Below are 16,854 nucleotides of genomic sequence, written 5' to 3'. Positions count from 1 at the left end.
TGTAATCCCAGCACTCAGTAGGCTGAGACAGAAGGATCACTGCAAGTTCAAGGCCAGCTTGAGCTACAAAATGAGTTTAAGCCTAGCCTGAACTGCACAGTGAAACCCTGTCATAAAAAAAGTTTCTAAAAATATAAGATAAATAAAAGTTACAGTTTTGCAGCCATAGAAATAATATGGCAACATTTAAATTTTCTAAAGTTGATCACTGTAAGCTGGAAATATAAGAATATATCCCTACCTGGGAGTTTCACTCTGAAGTATTTAGAAGTAAAGAAACATGTTGTACGCAGCCTACTCACAAATTGTTTAGGCTTTATCTGTGTCTATGTATAGTATATGTATGCATGGCTTCATATATACTTGGACAGGGGGAATGATAAAACAAAGATAGCAAAATGTTCAAAATGGGTGAACACGATAAAGTGGATAATTGAGTTTTCATTACCATTTTTGTAACTTTTTTAAAGTTTAAAATTATTTCAGATAAAATGTGTTCTAAAAATTCCCAAGAAATAAGGCATCATGGCACACAAAGGCCGATGCAAATCACAGTTATGCAGGACCACAAGTTGGAGGCCAGGGGAGGGCTTTGAGTGTGGAGAGGACATCAGTGTGGACATGAAGACCGGATGGCTCGGAGGGTACAGCGTGGCCTGAGCCCTGCCAGCACTCACGCCATCACCCAGCAGGCTTGGGATTCCCTGCGCCTGGGCTCCCCCTGCTACTTTGCACTGTTTCCGCTTCCATGAGTGCCTGGGCTGCAATAACATGAGAGCAACTGTTCTGTTTTCTCCCTTTGATTGTTGCACTAGAGGCAGGGGTCCTGGACCAATCACCTGTGGACAGGATTGGGGGGCACTGTGAACTGGAATGGGGAAAAACATTGTTTTCTGACTGCTGACTTAAAATTAGCATGGTCTGCACTTATAAATGTAGGCAACCCCAGCGGCATTGGCAGTCCTCATGACTTTGTCACCAATAAAACCCATGCATATGGCTATTGCACATCACAACCGCAGGGCTCATGACATACTTACCCTTGTTCCTCAGTGAGCCAGTGCATGGTCCACTCACAGGTAGGCAGTGGGCTATTTTATTTTTAGCATCGGGAATCGAACTCAGGACCTCGTGCTTGCCAGGCAGGCACTGTGCCACTGAGCTATCTCCCCAGTCCTGGGATGTTGCTTTCTGCATCTCCATATCAGGGCAGCCTGGGCCTTAACTGGTGTTCAGAACTGAATGAGTGGGAATGAGTCGATTTCTGTAACTCTGTTGGCGCTTCACTATCTGGAAATCCACAGATCCCTCCCAATAAATGTATTGAAAAGAAAAAACTTCTTGGATTCGAAAGTTGCTCTCTTCCTTTCTCTTCTTTCTTCGTGGAGTAGACGCCACACAGAAGCTGCCACTTGGCCTCTTCCATCTGCCATTGTGCTGCCTTTGGCTTGCTAACTTCCTCCCTGCCGATACCAAGCGGGAGACACCAGCACTGAGGAACACACTCTTCCTTGGTGTCGGTCTCAGACATCCTGTTTTTCTATGACAACTGTCTTTAAAACAAGGGTCTGGCTTCCGAGCTTGGGCATGTGTTCTCGCAGTGGTGTGGCTGCCAGCACAATAAGATAGCTGGACTCTCTCTCACGATGGCAGGGCCCACGGCTGGGGACACGATGGAAGAGAAGATCAGTAGATATTTTAACCTTGGAAAAAAACCACATGCACACACACAAAAGCCTCTGGGTGAGTGTGTGAAGCAAATGTAAATGACAAAATGGTTTTGGCTTCTGGGCAGCTTGTGCCCAGGCCTCTCATCACCCCCTCAGCGTGCTTTCCCAAGACCTATTTGTAGTGGGCCGCCCAACTGTGCACCGGTGCAGCGGTGGTATTTGCTCTCTGAGGGTCTTGCTTCTCCTGCCTGTGTGGTGTTAGAAGACTCCCTGGGACAGAGAACAGGCTGAGGTGCCTTCCTCAGTTTAGCTGCTGGAGAGCCACATCCCGCAAAAGAACTTTAGATGCTCTCTGCTGCAGCTAATAGCAAACGGTGCTATGGACCTCACCACCTGTCAGTAGCATGGGGGAGGAAGGGAGAGGTCTGGGGCACCCTCCCCCACCCCCCGTCTCTCTCCTGAGGCTCAAACCCAGTGCCTTTGCTCTGAGTTACAGCTCTAGCCCTTTTTAAATATTTTAAAAATTAATTTTATTGGTACATTTTAGATAAACATAATGACAACATTAAGCCTTAAATTTAAACGTTAAATTAAAAATTAAACATTCAATTTAAACATTAATTTTTTTTTATTTTACGACAGGATCTTACTAAGTTGATAGATTGCCAGGTTAGGCTCAAACTTGCAATCCTCCTTCCTCAGCCTTCCAGGGTTCTGGGTTTACAGACGTCCACCACCATGCTTGGCTTCATCCCCAGACTTTTTTTTAAGAAGTTAAGAAGTGGTTTACATCACTTCTGCTTACAAGTCATTGTCAAGAACTTACTCGAGAGACACATGTAGCTGTGGACAGGCGAGGAAATGTAGGTTTACCTGTGACTACATCCTCAGCTAAAATTTTGGAGGAAGAAGAGAATAGGTATTGAGAGACAGCAAGCTGTCTCCGCCTCCTCACTTCACTCCCTCCAGCTCATGCCTAATACAGCTGTATAAATATGTAAATGTTTGCTAGGAATAAAAAACTAGATCAGGGCTGGGGGCGTAGCTAAGTAACAAAGCACTCACCCAATGTGTGGGAGGCCGCGGGTTTGATCCTTAGCGCCACAGAACAAGAACATATACAAGAAGGATGTGTTGTGCTTTGGATGCACTTGTCCTCCTCAAAGGTTCATGTGCTGGTGGCTTGGCCCTCGGTGGGTGGTGGCAGATAGTGGGCTTGGAGGCACTGGGGACTAATGGGAGGTTTTTAGGTCGGTTAGGGTGGTGCCTTCAGACAGAATCGAGATAGTTTTCATGTGACCCTTTGACAGTTCTCAGCAGACCATTGTTCTAAGGGCCTGAGCCTGGACCCACCCAGCTCTCTTATCCGGTAACATGATTACTTGCCCCACATACGTCCTGCGATTGCTACTGGCCAGGAGGTGACACAGCTGGAGAGGAGAGGTGCTCTTTAGAGCCTCTGCATGCTGTTTGGACTTCAGGGCTCCAAAACTATGAGCTAAAAAAATCTCTTCCCTTTATAAAGTTAGCCTGCCTCGGGTGCTTCGTTATAACAATGAAAAAATGAACTAATGTAGGATATCAAAGAGCCACAGGGACCAACTTGAGAGTTCCAGTGGCCAAAGCTGGAATAATTTAAGACAAAGAATAAATAGTGTGGTATTGGATTACAACCCAAAGTATGGACTATAAATAAGTATGCATTAGTATAAGTTAATGATTCAATAAATAGATGGGAGCAAGGGACAAATCTTTCTTACACTTGAATCCCACATAGTAGATGGTCCCCTGCCTTAGGAGGTGGAGCTTAATTCTTGGCCTCCACGCACGTGGGCTGGACTCACACTCACATACAGCATGGAAAATGGGAAAATAGTAATTTTAACGGAGACTCGACAAACACTGCCTAGGCCAGGTGATCCAGGTTAAAATCACTCATGCGGAGTCACAGTACCACCACACCCCTGTGTTACGATGTGATGGGGAAGACATTTCACTTCTGTGCTATTCTTCCCCAAAGCCGTCATCCCAGTCCAGGAAAGAAACCTCAGACACCTACACTGGAGAACAATCTAGAAACACTGCTTTAGTACTTTCGTTTCAGTTTATTTTGCTTTTGGCCAGAGAAATAAAAGCTGAGGGCTCCCCTTTTCCAGGCTCTAGTGCTCAGGGCTGCCTTTCGCATGCTGGAGAGAGGACTCCCACCGCCTGCAGAACAGCGCCAGACCTCCTCAACCCCAGCAAGAGCGGAGAAAGCAAGGGGAGGCTGAGGAGCTGTCACAGAGCAGATGGCTAAGGAGGCATGATGATTAAATGCCATGCGGTGCCCTGGATGGGATCCTGGAATTAAAAACTGTAAAAACTGCTGGAATGCAAATACATTTTAGAGTGTAGTTAATACTGATGCACCACTGTTGTTTTCCTAATTTTAAGAAATATACCATAGTAATAGAAAACGTTACCCTTAGGGAAAACCAGGTGAAGGAAATAAGAGAACTTTCAGTATTATCTTTACAGCTTTCCTGTAAATAGAAAATTATTCAGGAATTAAAAGTATCTTACTGCTGGGTGTAGTGCTACACACCTGTAACCCTAGCACTTGGGAGGCTGAGGCAGGAGGATTGCAGCAAGTTCAAGGCTGGCCTGAACAATGTAGCTAGACCCTGTCTCAAAAAAAAGTCTATTACTGTGTATGTATATGATATATATATAATTGACGTGTGTGTGTGTATAGAGATGACCCAGGCCCAGACGTGTACTTTCATGTCAGTAGCTTTTCTGACTAGGACATCAGCGTTGTTTTCACTGTGACCCAATGTATATGCACACATATTATATCCCCAGAACAAAAATGTCCCCAAACATACCTACCACACACAGTGCTCCGTGATGTTTTCTTTTCTATTCTATTTCATTTCATTTGGAAATGCCGGCCTCAGCCTGCTCTTCAGCTTTTTGCTTCCTGGAATTCTGCTATATCCGACGTTGGCACCCACCCGGCCTGGCACACCGCCAAGCTCAGAGCTTCTCTGCTTGCTGCACCTGCTGCTGGACCGCACTCTACCCAGACACGAGGACCATTCACCCCATCACTTTACTTGAGTCTTCGTTCAAATGTCACCCCTCCCAAAGCCTTTCCCTGGGTCCCGGTCCGCAGTCACCCCCACGGAACCCCACCACTCTGTCCTCAGCACCCGACTTCCTCTGTCTTTGCGGCACAGAGCGCAGCCTGCTGCTCTGTTGCACATACTGACCACGTTCTCACACCTTGTCCCGCGCACTCACTAGGAAGTCAGCTGTGTGAAACAGGGACTTGGTCACCTTCGCTCTGCTGTGACCCACCGCCTGGGACACGGCCGCCGCAAAACGAACAGCGCTTTGCGTGCTCGCTTCCGCAGCACATACGCTAATAAATAGCACTTTGTTGAATTCTCTAAATTTCTAGATACAAATAGATCTAACACGACCTGAATGAACTCGGCTTTTCTTCCTTCCTCCTCCTCCTCCTTCCCGGTTCTCCTCCTCAGTTCCGTGTACTCTGCGCGGCAGCCCTGCCAGCCCTGCTGGGACCCCGCTGCACCCCCAGCCCCGGCAGGGATCGGGCCCTCTCTGCTGTCTGCGGCTGTAGTTCCAGACTTCCGGTGACCTGTTTTCTCTCCAGGAAGAGAGGAAAGACTGGAGGAGGGTGGAGGGGAGATAATGCATTATCTTTTTCTCCTACAGCTAAAATAAAATCTGTCAGTCTTGCCATTTCGCTTCTCCAGTGCCTCTGAAGAATCACCGTCCCTGACTTCAATATACTTTACTGGCATTTAAATAATTTTTTACACACAATGGTTTAAGAGTTAGCTTTGACTACATTCTGTAGCTAGGGTTTAGTGACTGGATGCAACTGCTTCTACCTCAAAGGCTGTACTTTTCACCCCTTTCTGACCATTTTCAGGGGAGATTTCTAATAGTTTCCTAGTAATTATGGATTTTAAAAAGGGGCTTCAGTTGCTAAGTAGGAAGACACAGCTATAGGAGCACGAACACTGTATACAGAATATTGCCTATGTACAAAGAGCAGGTGGAGAATAAGTGTTCAGCTTTGCTTATCAACACATAAAATACTCGGAAAATATACATAAGAAATCAATAACACTGGCTCCCTCTGGAGGGTCTCTCGGAAGCAGGAACACCTTAGTCACCTACTGCCCCACTTAATGAATTAAGTGCACAGGATTCGCCTGAGCAGGTGGACGTGAGGCAGAGCCAAGCTATGTTGTGCGGGTGGGAGCTGCCGGCCTTGGGCCAGCTGGACATTGACAGCGAAGCCCTGGTTATCTTCTCGTGTGAAGATGTGAAGTGGATGCAAGGAACTGAATGAAGTCTTCCACACGTGGGGCCGTTCTACCCTAGGCTCCAGGGACTTCTCGTTTTATTATACTGGGTATATTAAAATGCACTCACTTCCAACATTAAATATAATTTGAAAGTAGTTTTATAATTTTATTTGGGAAATTATTTGGCTATGAGTAATATTTAATTTACAACTGGCTAAAATTTCCCAGGAGTCGCAATCTCTACCCAGGAATGCTTATGAAGTGAGAAAATCTAACCCACAAATTCTTTTCAAATGCAATGAATATTTATAAATGCCAAATTTAGCATTTAATAAAGTTGACATAATGTTATATTTTACTGACATTTAATTAAGCACTTACTAATTGCATTGTACCAGAAGGTTTGTTTTGGTTTTGCATTTGGACCCAATAATTTCTTTTTGAGGCCTAGAAGAAAAATGGCCCTGTTGATGCATGTCCCCTGCCCGCCCTTTCGGACTGTCCATCCCAGCATAACTGGGTGTTTAACGCCCTTCTGTCTCTCTGCAACCCTAGAACTTCTCCTCAACCTCGGCCAGTCACCTGGATTCACAAGTACCTTATGTTTAGCCCTCTTTTCCTCCCCTCTCCCCTTCTTTTTTGGGTTTTTGAGACAGGGTCTCACCATGCAGTCCAGGGTGGCCTTGAACTCAATGTGTAGCTCTAGCTACCATTTTGCCTCAACCTCCCAAATGCTGGGATTACAGGCCTGTGTTACCACATTTGTCTTCCCTCCTGTGTTAAGTGCGGTCTTCCTTTTCTCATCTTTCTTTGCCACCTAAAAGCGATTCCCTTACACACAGCTCTCTGAGCACTGGGCTCTGATAATGTGCTAATGCTCTAAGTGGTTAATGACTCACCATCCAGACAACTTGTTTACATCTTCTAATAGCTACATTTTAATTGAGCCTTTCTGGAGATACAATATTTGAAGTCAACGGACTCTCTTTAATGATGTGAATTTAGGACTTAGTTGTAGGAGACATGTATGGCAGGTGCAAAATCCTTTGAGAGTACCTTAAAAGAAAAAAAGAATCCTTTTCTCGTAGGAGCTCACACCTTAGTTGCAGAGATGACATATGTAGCATATAACCATGGCATACGGCAGGCAGCACCATTAGGGAAGCGTACGTGAAGGGCTGTTAGCACTCACAGTGAAACACTTGCTCCCAGCTGCAGGGATACAAGAGGCGTCCTGGAGCAGGTGACTTTTAAGATGGGCCCTGGAGGAATATGCCCTCTCGCTCCTTTCTTTCCCTCTGAACCAGCTGCTGTTCAGAGTTGGTCCAGCAGAGGGCAGGCCGAGCAAAGACCGGAAGGAAAGTCCGATGCTGCTGCGGTCTCGCTCGGCTCTGCAGTCTCCGACGGTTTAAGTAGCTTTCCAGGCTTACTACGGTAAAAAGGGTGAGAACTCTCTGAGAGTTCCGAAATTGCTGACCCCACATACGGACTCCACATTCACACCTTCGGTTTTGCCCGAAATTGGTAGTGAGTTTACATCTTCCATCGGTTTCCTTCGTTCAGGGCAATCGGAAGCCTGGTGCCGGTTGTCCCGGTCCAACCTCTCCATGGGCGTGAATTAACGTTTTTTCTGAAGAAGGCAGGTCGGGCAGGTGTGGGCGGTCCAGGCTGAAGAATGGAGAGCAATAGCTCAGTGGGTTGCCATGGGAACCGGTTCTGTGCATTTCCCCGTACTCCTTGAATAACTGTGAGCTCGGGTCCAGGTCTTGGTGTTTGAATTCTCTCTCTGTCCTAGATGAGACAAAGAAAGCTTCGTGGGCAAGTACTTACTAGGGAAATACCCTCGGGAAGATCCTGGCGGGAGTGGGAAATGCGGGGCAGGGAGGGAGCGAAAGGCGGGCAAGGATTGATTTCCAGTGAGGTGCCAGCCTCAGCCCAGCCCGCAGGCTGTGGCACATTCTGTGCAAGCCACGCCTCCCCCACCACCTCAGGGCGGAGCCCCAGCGGTGCTCCCCCTGGCCTGGCTCTTGCGGTGCACCTGGAGGTCAACCGCAGCCCTTCCCAGTTCTTGGTGCCTCTGGGGGAAGGCTCCAGAAGCCCTTGCTCACCCTTGGCACAGTCGCAGACACGAGCCGGAGCTGGCCAAGGGGCCTGAGAGCAGCTGCACTGCTGTGACCGCCCCATCCGTTCTCCTCCTAACCAAAAGGTCTGTCCCTCGGGCGGGCTCTACCGTCCGAGTTGGGGCTCTCTCACCCTTTCCCTAGAGCCCTTTTCTGGGTTCTCTGCTCCTCCCCCACTGCTTTTGGAAGCCTAGATTTTTACTGCGGGAATTTTCGCCTTTGTTCCTCCCTACTCTGCTCCAAAGTTATCCCGTTAGGGCTCTCTACTCAGCTGTCAGTTCAGAAATCAGCACTCCCTGCGGAGGTATTGATAGCAGAGAAATGCTCTAAGAAGCATTGTATTGGGGCTGGAGTTGCCTGGGGTGCAAGGGGCCCTGGGCTTTTTCATTCTTAGCATTGCAAAAGGAAAAAAAAAAGTGTTGTACCAGACGTCTGCCTGCGGTCACTGAGGGGTGAGCAAGGGCTGTGTTCACCGTCTTCAAGCTGCCAGGGAGAGCATTTCTCATGGAGTTCCCAGCCCTGCAGCTTTGACTCACCGGAAACGCAGGGTACAGTACGAATCTCTCCCCCTCCAGCTTCCTCACTCCCACAACCAGGGTCAGGAGCTGTTTTTTTGTTTTTTGTTTTTGTTTTTCACAAGCTCCCTAAGTGATTCTGGTGCTCATTAAGAATGAATACCACTGCCCAACACTCAGGCGAGACGATGGGTCCTCCAGGGAACTCGAGGCAGAGCCCAAAGGGCCAACTGCCTCACCTCCATCAAGGCCGGGTTCACCTGCATCCTGGTGCTCCCGATCCCCTCCAGTGGTTCTCCTTACCACGGCACTGGTCGCCTTATTTATGCGTACTGCATATAGCCTCTCCTCTAGTCCCCATGAGGATGTGAGCAAAGGTATTTGTTTCACTGATGGGTATTTTCCAGAGCCTGGAATGAAATATCTGGCCATTGTAGATGTTCAATAAATATTTGTTGCATGAATGAGTCGTGCAGGCATGAGTGAAGGACTTCTGTGGAGACAGGGCAAGGCAGCTGAAGACAAAGACAATTGTATATTAACGCACCTGAGCTTCTTTGACACTGTGTTGTGTGGGCCCTGACACCGCCCTGGGGTTCAGTGGTTTGCATGTAGGACTCACAGAACTCAGGAAAGCTGACATTCTCACAGCTGTGATTTACAACCGCAAAGGGTTGCTGACGGAAATCTTGGCACAAGAAAAGAGCATGGGGAAGTGTAGGAGAAACCAAGCTCAACTTTCCAGAGCCGCATATAACACCTGAAATGGTATGTAGCAACAAATGCACAGGATGACCTGCTGGGATGTGCATTTAAGCCCTGCTGTCTAGAGTTCTTACTGGGGCCAATCAGGGCATGGCCCGGGGCTTCGGGCATACACAAACGGGCCTCAGAAGAAGGGTTGTTTGCATAAACTGTTGGATCAGACTGACAGGTACAGTGTAGCTAAGGTCTCCAGTCTCTGCACAGAAAAGCCCTTCCTTGTCAGGCAGAATATTCCAAGGGTTCAGTGACCATCTTCCAGCACCCAATCAAGGGGCAGGACTCAAGGCAGGATTTTCTTTGAAATGTGCAAGATTTGAACAACCCAGACCTGTTGAATTAGCCCTTTCCTGCAAGACACCAATAAGCAGACCCAAAACATGAATCCAACTGAGCCTGATCCTGAGCCTGTTCTGAACTAATATATAACATTGATCTGATTTCCTTCCAAGCATCATTGTACCAAATCAAGATACACTTGCAGGCTAATTCTGCCTCATAGTTGGAGCATTTGTTCATTCATCAGAATTAAAAATCATGTACTGCGGGAATTAAAAAGCATATCCAGTGCTTCCTGGATAAGCAAAAGTGGACATGATAGACCTGGTTCCTGTCCTCAGGAAGTTGAGAGTCTAGTCTCATTATGGGCCAGTTCTTGGACTTTGGGTAAATCCATATAAAGGATTTTTCAGGGATAACAGTCTATCCCCCAGGAGGTTCAGGGAAAGAGAGGGCACTGAAGTGAAGACGATAGAGATGCAGATGAGAAAGTCCTCTCTAGTTAACCTGCAGCAAGCCGACTCCAGGCTTCCTAAGGTGCATCGGAGACCTTGGAGATCTGCCTGGAGCAAGGCTGCCTTCTGCGATGAGGAGCCGCCCAGGCCTGCTTATGCTGGGCCCCGTAATCGTCTGTCAGACATTTACACAGCAGCTACTGTGTGCCAGACGCTGTTCCAGGGAGGGTACAGATATGCACTCACAGCCAGCCCAGGCTCTTGCTCCTGGCTCCTGGCACATTCCGGATGCTCTGTGGGCTGTGTCCTAGGGAGAGCAGCGATGCCACCAAAGTCTCTTGCGGCGCTAGTGTTTCCTTTCTCTCCACACCATTTAGATTGGCTTAGCACTCCCATCCCAGCCCATATCCTTCCCGGCCTCTTCTTAGCCAGTTCTCTTCCTTATATCCTTAGGAAACCATTTCTTTTGTGAGCACACACCTCTAAATCTGCGAGCTTCCTGCTAATGCTTCTGGCATTTCGCTTTCCCTGAAGCCAGACCTTCCCAAGATGTGCTGATACTCAGCTTGTGTAATCAATAAACTGGCAAAGATGAATCTGAAGTCTGGGAAGTGGCTAGGGCAAAAACAAAAGCGAAAACAAATTCCAGAGGAAACAGTGAAAGGCCGATCACAGTCCCCAGACCACATTTCACTGGGTAAGAAGAGGTAAAGAACTCTAAGCCCCCAAAGAGGCAGGAAGTGGACAGACGCACAGGAGCTTGGGAAACCCAGGATCACCTTGGCCAGTGAACGCCTTTGTGTGACTCTGAAAAAGACGCCCTTCCTCCAGCCGGATGCAGCGGTGCAGACACATGGCTGAGTGGCAGGTGCCGGGGTTCCAGCTCCCTCCCCTCTTCAGCTGGTTATCCTTTAAGGCTTGGAAACCCCAAGCAAGAGAAGCAACCCTGCTTCCTTCTCCCCCGCCCCCAGCAGACAGGTCCAAGGGGACAGGCAAAGCTAGGGCACTGTCAGTATCCAATCCGAAGTGCAGGGGCAATTCCACTGTCGGGCTTGGCCTGTGGAGGTTTTCATTGTCTTGTGGCAATCTGCATGCTGCCTGCCCAGGACGGGCTCTCCCGGGGGGAAAGGCTTTGGGGAAGTATCCCAGGAGTGGGAACGAGACGGGGCAGGCCTCCATCCCACAAGGGAACCAAGCAAACGACGTCCTTGCTTCCCAAGCCCATGTGCCCCAGGATCGCCACATCCTTGTGCACGTCAGCCTGTAGTGTGTTTCTTTTTTTTTGAGTGAAGAGGAATTGTCTTGGGCTGCATATAAAATATATAATATAGTTTATGTATAAGTAATAAATCCTCATTTTATAATATTTTTTAGGACTGGGGATATAGCTCAGCGGTACAAGCGCCTGCCCGGCAAGTGTAAGGTCCTGAGTTCAATTCCCAGTACAAAAAAATTTTATTATAACATTGTTAAAAAGAAGGAGAGAAAAGGAGGGCTGCAGGTTGACCATGTCATTTCTGTGTCCTTCCACTCAGCAGCAGCTCTACCCGCAACCAGGAAGGGCTTGTGGGCTACACACAGAGACCCCTTTTCTCCACGAACGCCTCTGTCTGTGTTTATGGACCATAAAATAAACAGTAAACACATGATATCACATTTTAGCAGAGTAGTTTCAAATCTGTCAAAAGATGATAGAGATAAAATGAAGAACCTTAAAACTCACTGAAATTCAAAAACCTCTTTCTGCAGAGAATACCCAAATCTGGGAAACCTCTTTCAGAAGGGTCACACAGCTAAGGAGTGACAGAACTGGGACTAGGAGCTGAAGTAACAGCCAGGTGGGGAGAGGAGCTGGCCGGGAAAGGCTCGCCAGCGGTGGCAGGACCCGGCCTTGGCCTGGTTTCTCCTCTTGTCCTCCGGTGGGACGGACACAAGGAGAGGAAGCCTGAGCATGCGCAGCACTGGATCGCGACCATCTCCCACCCACAACGGGAACCTCAACAGGGGAGGCGGGGCTTGCTCTCTAGTAAACTAGTGGTGACTGTGGGTTTTCCCTAGAACCCAGATACAGATTTTTCTAAATACCAAAATAATTCTTGAGGTTCCTGTTTCTCTTGAAGTGCACTGCACTAATGGGGACACAAACAGCAGGTGGACCCCTGAATACAGGAAAGCCGCTCTTTCTTTTCTCAATGGAGGGTTCTGGAGGAGGCCCTCCGCCAGCCTGCGGTAGGTTTTCTCTGGTCTGAGAAAGAGCTGTGGTGCTTAGTAATAGGTTCTGTTCAAGTGCTGGGGGCTGATGAGGAACCTGGGCTCCCCCCCGTGAGGTGGGGAGGGGTTCAGTCTGGTGGGGAGCCAGAGAAGTCCCGCCCAGGGGTACCCGACTATCTTCCTCAACCAGAGCCTAAGAGGTCCCAAACCGTGACCCACTGTGGCACAACGGACGTGCTCACATCCTGCTGGGGAGTGTCAGCTAGCACTCTGGGGAAGGCGGTGAGCCGGTCACACTGATAGCTTTACATGTTCTATATCCTTTAAACCACTAACGGGCTGGGGAGACAGCCCAGTGGCACAAGCGCCTGCCTGGCAAGTGCAAAGTCGTGAGTTTGATTCCCGGTACCCTCCAAAAAATAAACCACTAATGTCCCTGCAGGAAATAATGTGACATACAGAAAAACTTTTATGCACAGTGATACTTGTCACAATGTTGATAATAATAAGCAAGGAAGAAAAAGAACAGATGTCAGCAATAGAGAATTAGTAAATAAATCATAATATCCAGTCATTAATAATGATGCAATGACTATTTTTCCTTGTGTTGGGGATTGAACCCAGGCTTGCTTGTGCTCAGTAAGCACTTCACCACTGAGATACATTCCCAGCCTTGTAGTCATTTTTTGATGACAGGGATTTTTAAAAATTCCAGGGTTTTAACCACATAAATTTATTCAAAGTAGTTACGTGAAGTGTTGGATTTGGTAATTAGCTTGATGTGGTTATCGTTTCATAATGGATGTGAATATCAAAACATCAAGTTACACCCCGTATATGCTTGATTTTTGCCAGTAATGCAGCAATAAGATAAAAAAAATCCAGACTCAAGTGCGCATACTGTGTGATTTTAATAATATAAAAAGAAATATGGTCAGAAGACTAGAAGGAAATATGTCAACTAAAGTGTTGACAATGGTTCTCTTCAGTGGCAAAATCGTGGATTTATATTGTTTGTCTTCTTTTCGTTCCATGGTACTGTGCTGTGGTAGGCAGATACCCCAGATAGCCCCAGTGACCCCAGTCCCCTGGTGCCTACTCCTTTGTAGAATCCCCTCCCAAGTGTGAGTGAAACCTGTAAGATGAGAAGCAAGAGCTTCTGCCTAGTAGACTGCAGCAAAGGTGAGGAATGTCACTCTACTTATGTCGTTATGTAGTGCTAGAGAAGAGTTTCCGGGTGTAACTAAAGCCCCTCATCAGCTGGGAGGGGGACTGCCTCAGCAGGTCATAGGCCACGCTTCATCTGGCCTGGAAAGACAGCAGCCCTGCTCTGCCATAGCTGTAAAGAGTAGCGTAGGGGCCTCAGCCCACAGCCACAGGTTCAGAATTTTCCGAACAACTTCAGTGATCTTGGAACCCTGAGCCTCAGACAGGCTGGACACCTTGATTACAGTCTTCTGAGAGAACCCGGAAGCAGGCCCAGCTAAGCCACGCCAGATTCGGAACACAGATCCTGACCGTGGAAACTACAGATAGCCAGTGTGTGACTTTCTTTTCTGTTCCTTTGTTTCTCTCCTCCCTTTTTTCTTTTCCTTTTTCTTCTCCTTCATCTCCGCCTCCTCCTCCTTCTCCTCCTTTTCCTTCTTCTTCCTCTTCCCATCCTTTCTCTCTCTCTCTCTCTCTCTCTCTCTCTCTCTCTCTCTCTCTCTCTCTGTGCTAGAGATGGAACTCAGGGCCTTGTGTATTCTAGTCAAGTGCTCCACCACTGAGCTACACCCCCAGCCCCAGTATGTGTTTATTTTAAATCACTGAGCTTGTGGGAATTTGTTACATAGTGGTAGAAAACATTTCTACTTCTGCGTAACTATAATTTTTGTAACTTCTGAATATTGACACTGGCATTGTCAAGTAGAACTTCCTGCAGTGGTGGACCCATCCCATTTTGTGCCATCCAACAGGCTAGCCATTACCAGGAGCACTTGAAATGGGGCTGACAAGAGTCAGGAAATGGATTCTTTTACACTTTAATTAAGTTTAACTAGCTATACACCTCTAGTGGACAGCATATTTGACATCATAGTTCTATAATTTATTTTTTAATAATTTATAAAAACCTGACCCATTAAACAAACTGCAGGTAAATAAAATGTCCATGTTAAAAGGAAGTGGTATGAAAATGTACAGACCTGGACAGGAGGATCTGAGGGACAGCAGTTACTGGCCCTCTGGCCCTGAATGTTTTCGTCTCTGAAAAGGAAATGACAATAATTGCCCTCAACCTCAACATAAGATGCTGGGTGCAGAAAGGCTGCTGTGAAGAAAGAAGCCGGGTTCTACAACTCCCCCTGGTTCAACTAGAATGGAAGGGGGTACTTTCTGGGGATGTGGGTGCTTTCTGGCCCAGGTAGCCCAGGTAGACAAGAGAGGAAGGGCAGGCTCCAGGGTCCCATCCTAGAGTTTCAAGGTCTGTTCTCCTGGGCTTTGACTGGGATTCCAGCTCCGAGGTGCTTGAGTTCCCAGTCTGAGGCACTGGCTTTTACCTTTCTTTCTGGACACACTCTCTGGCTGAGTTTAGGGACACGCTGGCCCTTCCCTGGAGGGACTCACACCACTCTGGGATGGCTCAGGGCTCTTGGAGTTAAGCTGGGGTGGGGAGACTCCTCCCGTGAATGCATAGCACACTCCTTGGCAGGGCACAGAGAAAGAGCAGGATTCAGAGTGGGGGAATCCTGTTTAATATTATTAAATATCTGTATATTTGCATAATGAAAACTTTACTAATATAAGATATGGACATTGTTGGCAGGTGGGACAGGAATTCAAAAAGTTGAAGAAGGGCTGGGGATTTAGCTCAGCGGCAAAGCGCCTGCCTGGCAAGCGCAAGGTCGTGAGTTCGGTTCCCGGTACCGGAGGAAAAAAAAAAAAAAAAGTTGAAGAAAGCCTGCCCTGGAGGGTCTGGAGGTACACTGATGGAGGAGGAAGAGGAAAGGGATTTGAACACAGACCCAACACTGGCTATGAGACACTAAGAAAATTACTCAGCAGCTCTGAGCCTCAGTTTCTTCAGCTATGAAATAGGAATAATTACAGCCGTTACACCTTTCTTCACAGCAGCCTTTCTGCATAGAGCCTCTGATGTGACCCTGGAAGTTCAGGGCAGTTGTTGTTCCTTTCTATTTAGGGATGAGAACATTCAGGGCCAGGGGGCCAGTTACAATTATACCTCGTACTCCATAAAAGTATATTTTATTTGAAATCATGTCTAGCCCTGAAGCATCCGTGGCCCTCATCCCGTTCCAACTGTGTGAGGAGGCAATGGTGGGAGACAGAAAGGGGTCAAGCTGAGGACCCTGCTGGGCTGTCCTAGGGGGTCCACGAACAGGAACCAGGGGCTGGGGGTTGAGGAGGAGAACGAAACCTTGTAGCATTTCCTGACATACAACATCCCTTGGCGTGTTTGTTCCATGCAAGGGGAGATGTGGGTGGGGAGGGACCGTAGCTGAAGCTGGGGGGAAGGACTGTATGAGAAGAGTAGCTGGTGGGAAGAGCAGGACCCAGAGGCAGGTGGACAACTTCTTTCATTACCGCCTCAGAGCAGCTGATGAGACAGCTGCAGTGTGCGATCAGTAACGAGACATTTGTCACAGATGATGCAAGGCTGAGCCGGGGGCCTAGCCAGACCCCGCTTTCATTTATGGTAGTGGTGGCGAACCTATGGCACACGTGCCACAGCAGGCTGTTTGTCACCACCGAAAGCCCTAAAAGGTTCGCCACCACGGCTTTATGGTGTTCATTTCCACCCTTCCTGGTTGAGACCTTGCCAATGGGAAGGAGACTCCTGTTCCAGGGATTTATCTGATATGAGGGTGTGGCTCTCTCTGCAGTCATTTAATGCAATTTCCCTCGGGTTAGATTTTTGCAGTAACCCATTGAAGACCACGCAAAGCTGAGGCTGTGACCCAGTGATGACAGGAATGAAGCTCTGCTCCCCAGGCAGAGAGTAGAGGTCACAAACTCTTCCCTTCGGACTTTCTCAGTGTCAGTTTGCCAGAGCTAGGAGAAAACTCAGGTGCACAGGTGCCGGGTACATGGGCGGCCTTCCTGAGGGCCTAGATCCTGTGAGGGACTTCTTTCCCCCGGTGCCATGGCCCCAAGCTTTCACCTGCTGCGTGCCAGGTTCCATCTTTGCCGGAGCCCTCTGCTGCCTTTGATCTCCTAAACTTGATTACCTAGACTCGTACCTGCCTACTTTCCCAGGGCTGCTGCACCTCTGTGGCTCCTGGTTCATCATATCTAAGGCCTGGGGTTGCTCCTGTGTTATGGTTTGTGTCTGGGTGTCCCCCCAAAGCCTCATGTGGTCATGGGGCAGGCTTTTAGGGTTTGATTGATTATGGGTGTGAGAGCTGCACCCGCCCTGGGGTGGATAGTTTGTATATGTAAGGGAGAGCAAGAGGCTGCTTGTGGCCATTCCTCCCTTTTTTTTATTTTTTTATTTTTTGGTTTTTGGTTTTTCTCCG

This window comes from Chinchilla lanigera, unplaced genomic scaffold, assembly GCF_000276665.1.
Source record: "Chinchilla lanigera isolate Chin_1 unplaced genomic scaffold, ChiLan1.0 scaffold00146, whole genome shotgun sequence".
NCBI classification, from domain to species: Eukaryota; Metazoa; Chordata; class Mammalia; order Rodentia; family Chinchillidae; genus Chinchilla; species Chinchilla lanigera.
This window is presented reverse-complemented; position numbering follows the sequence as displayed.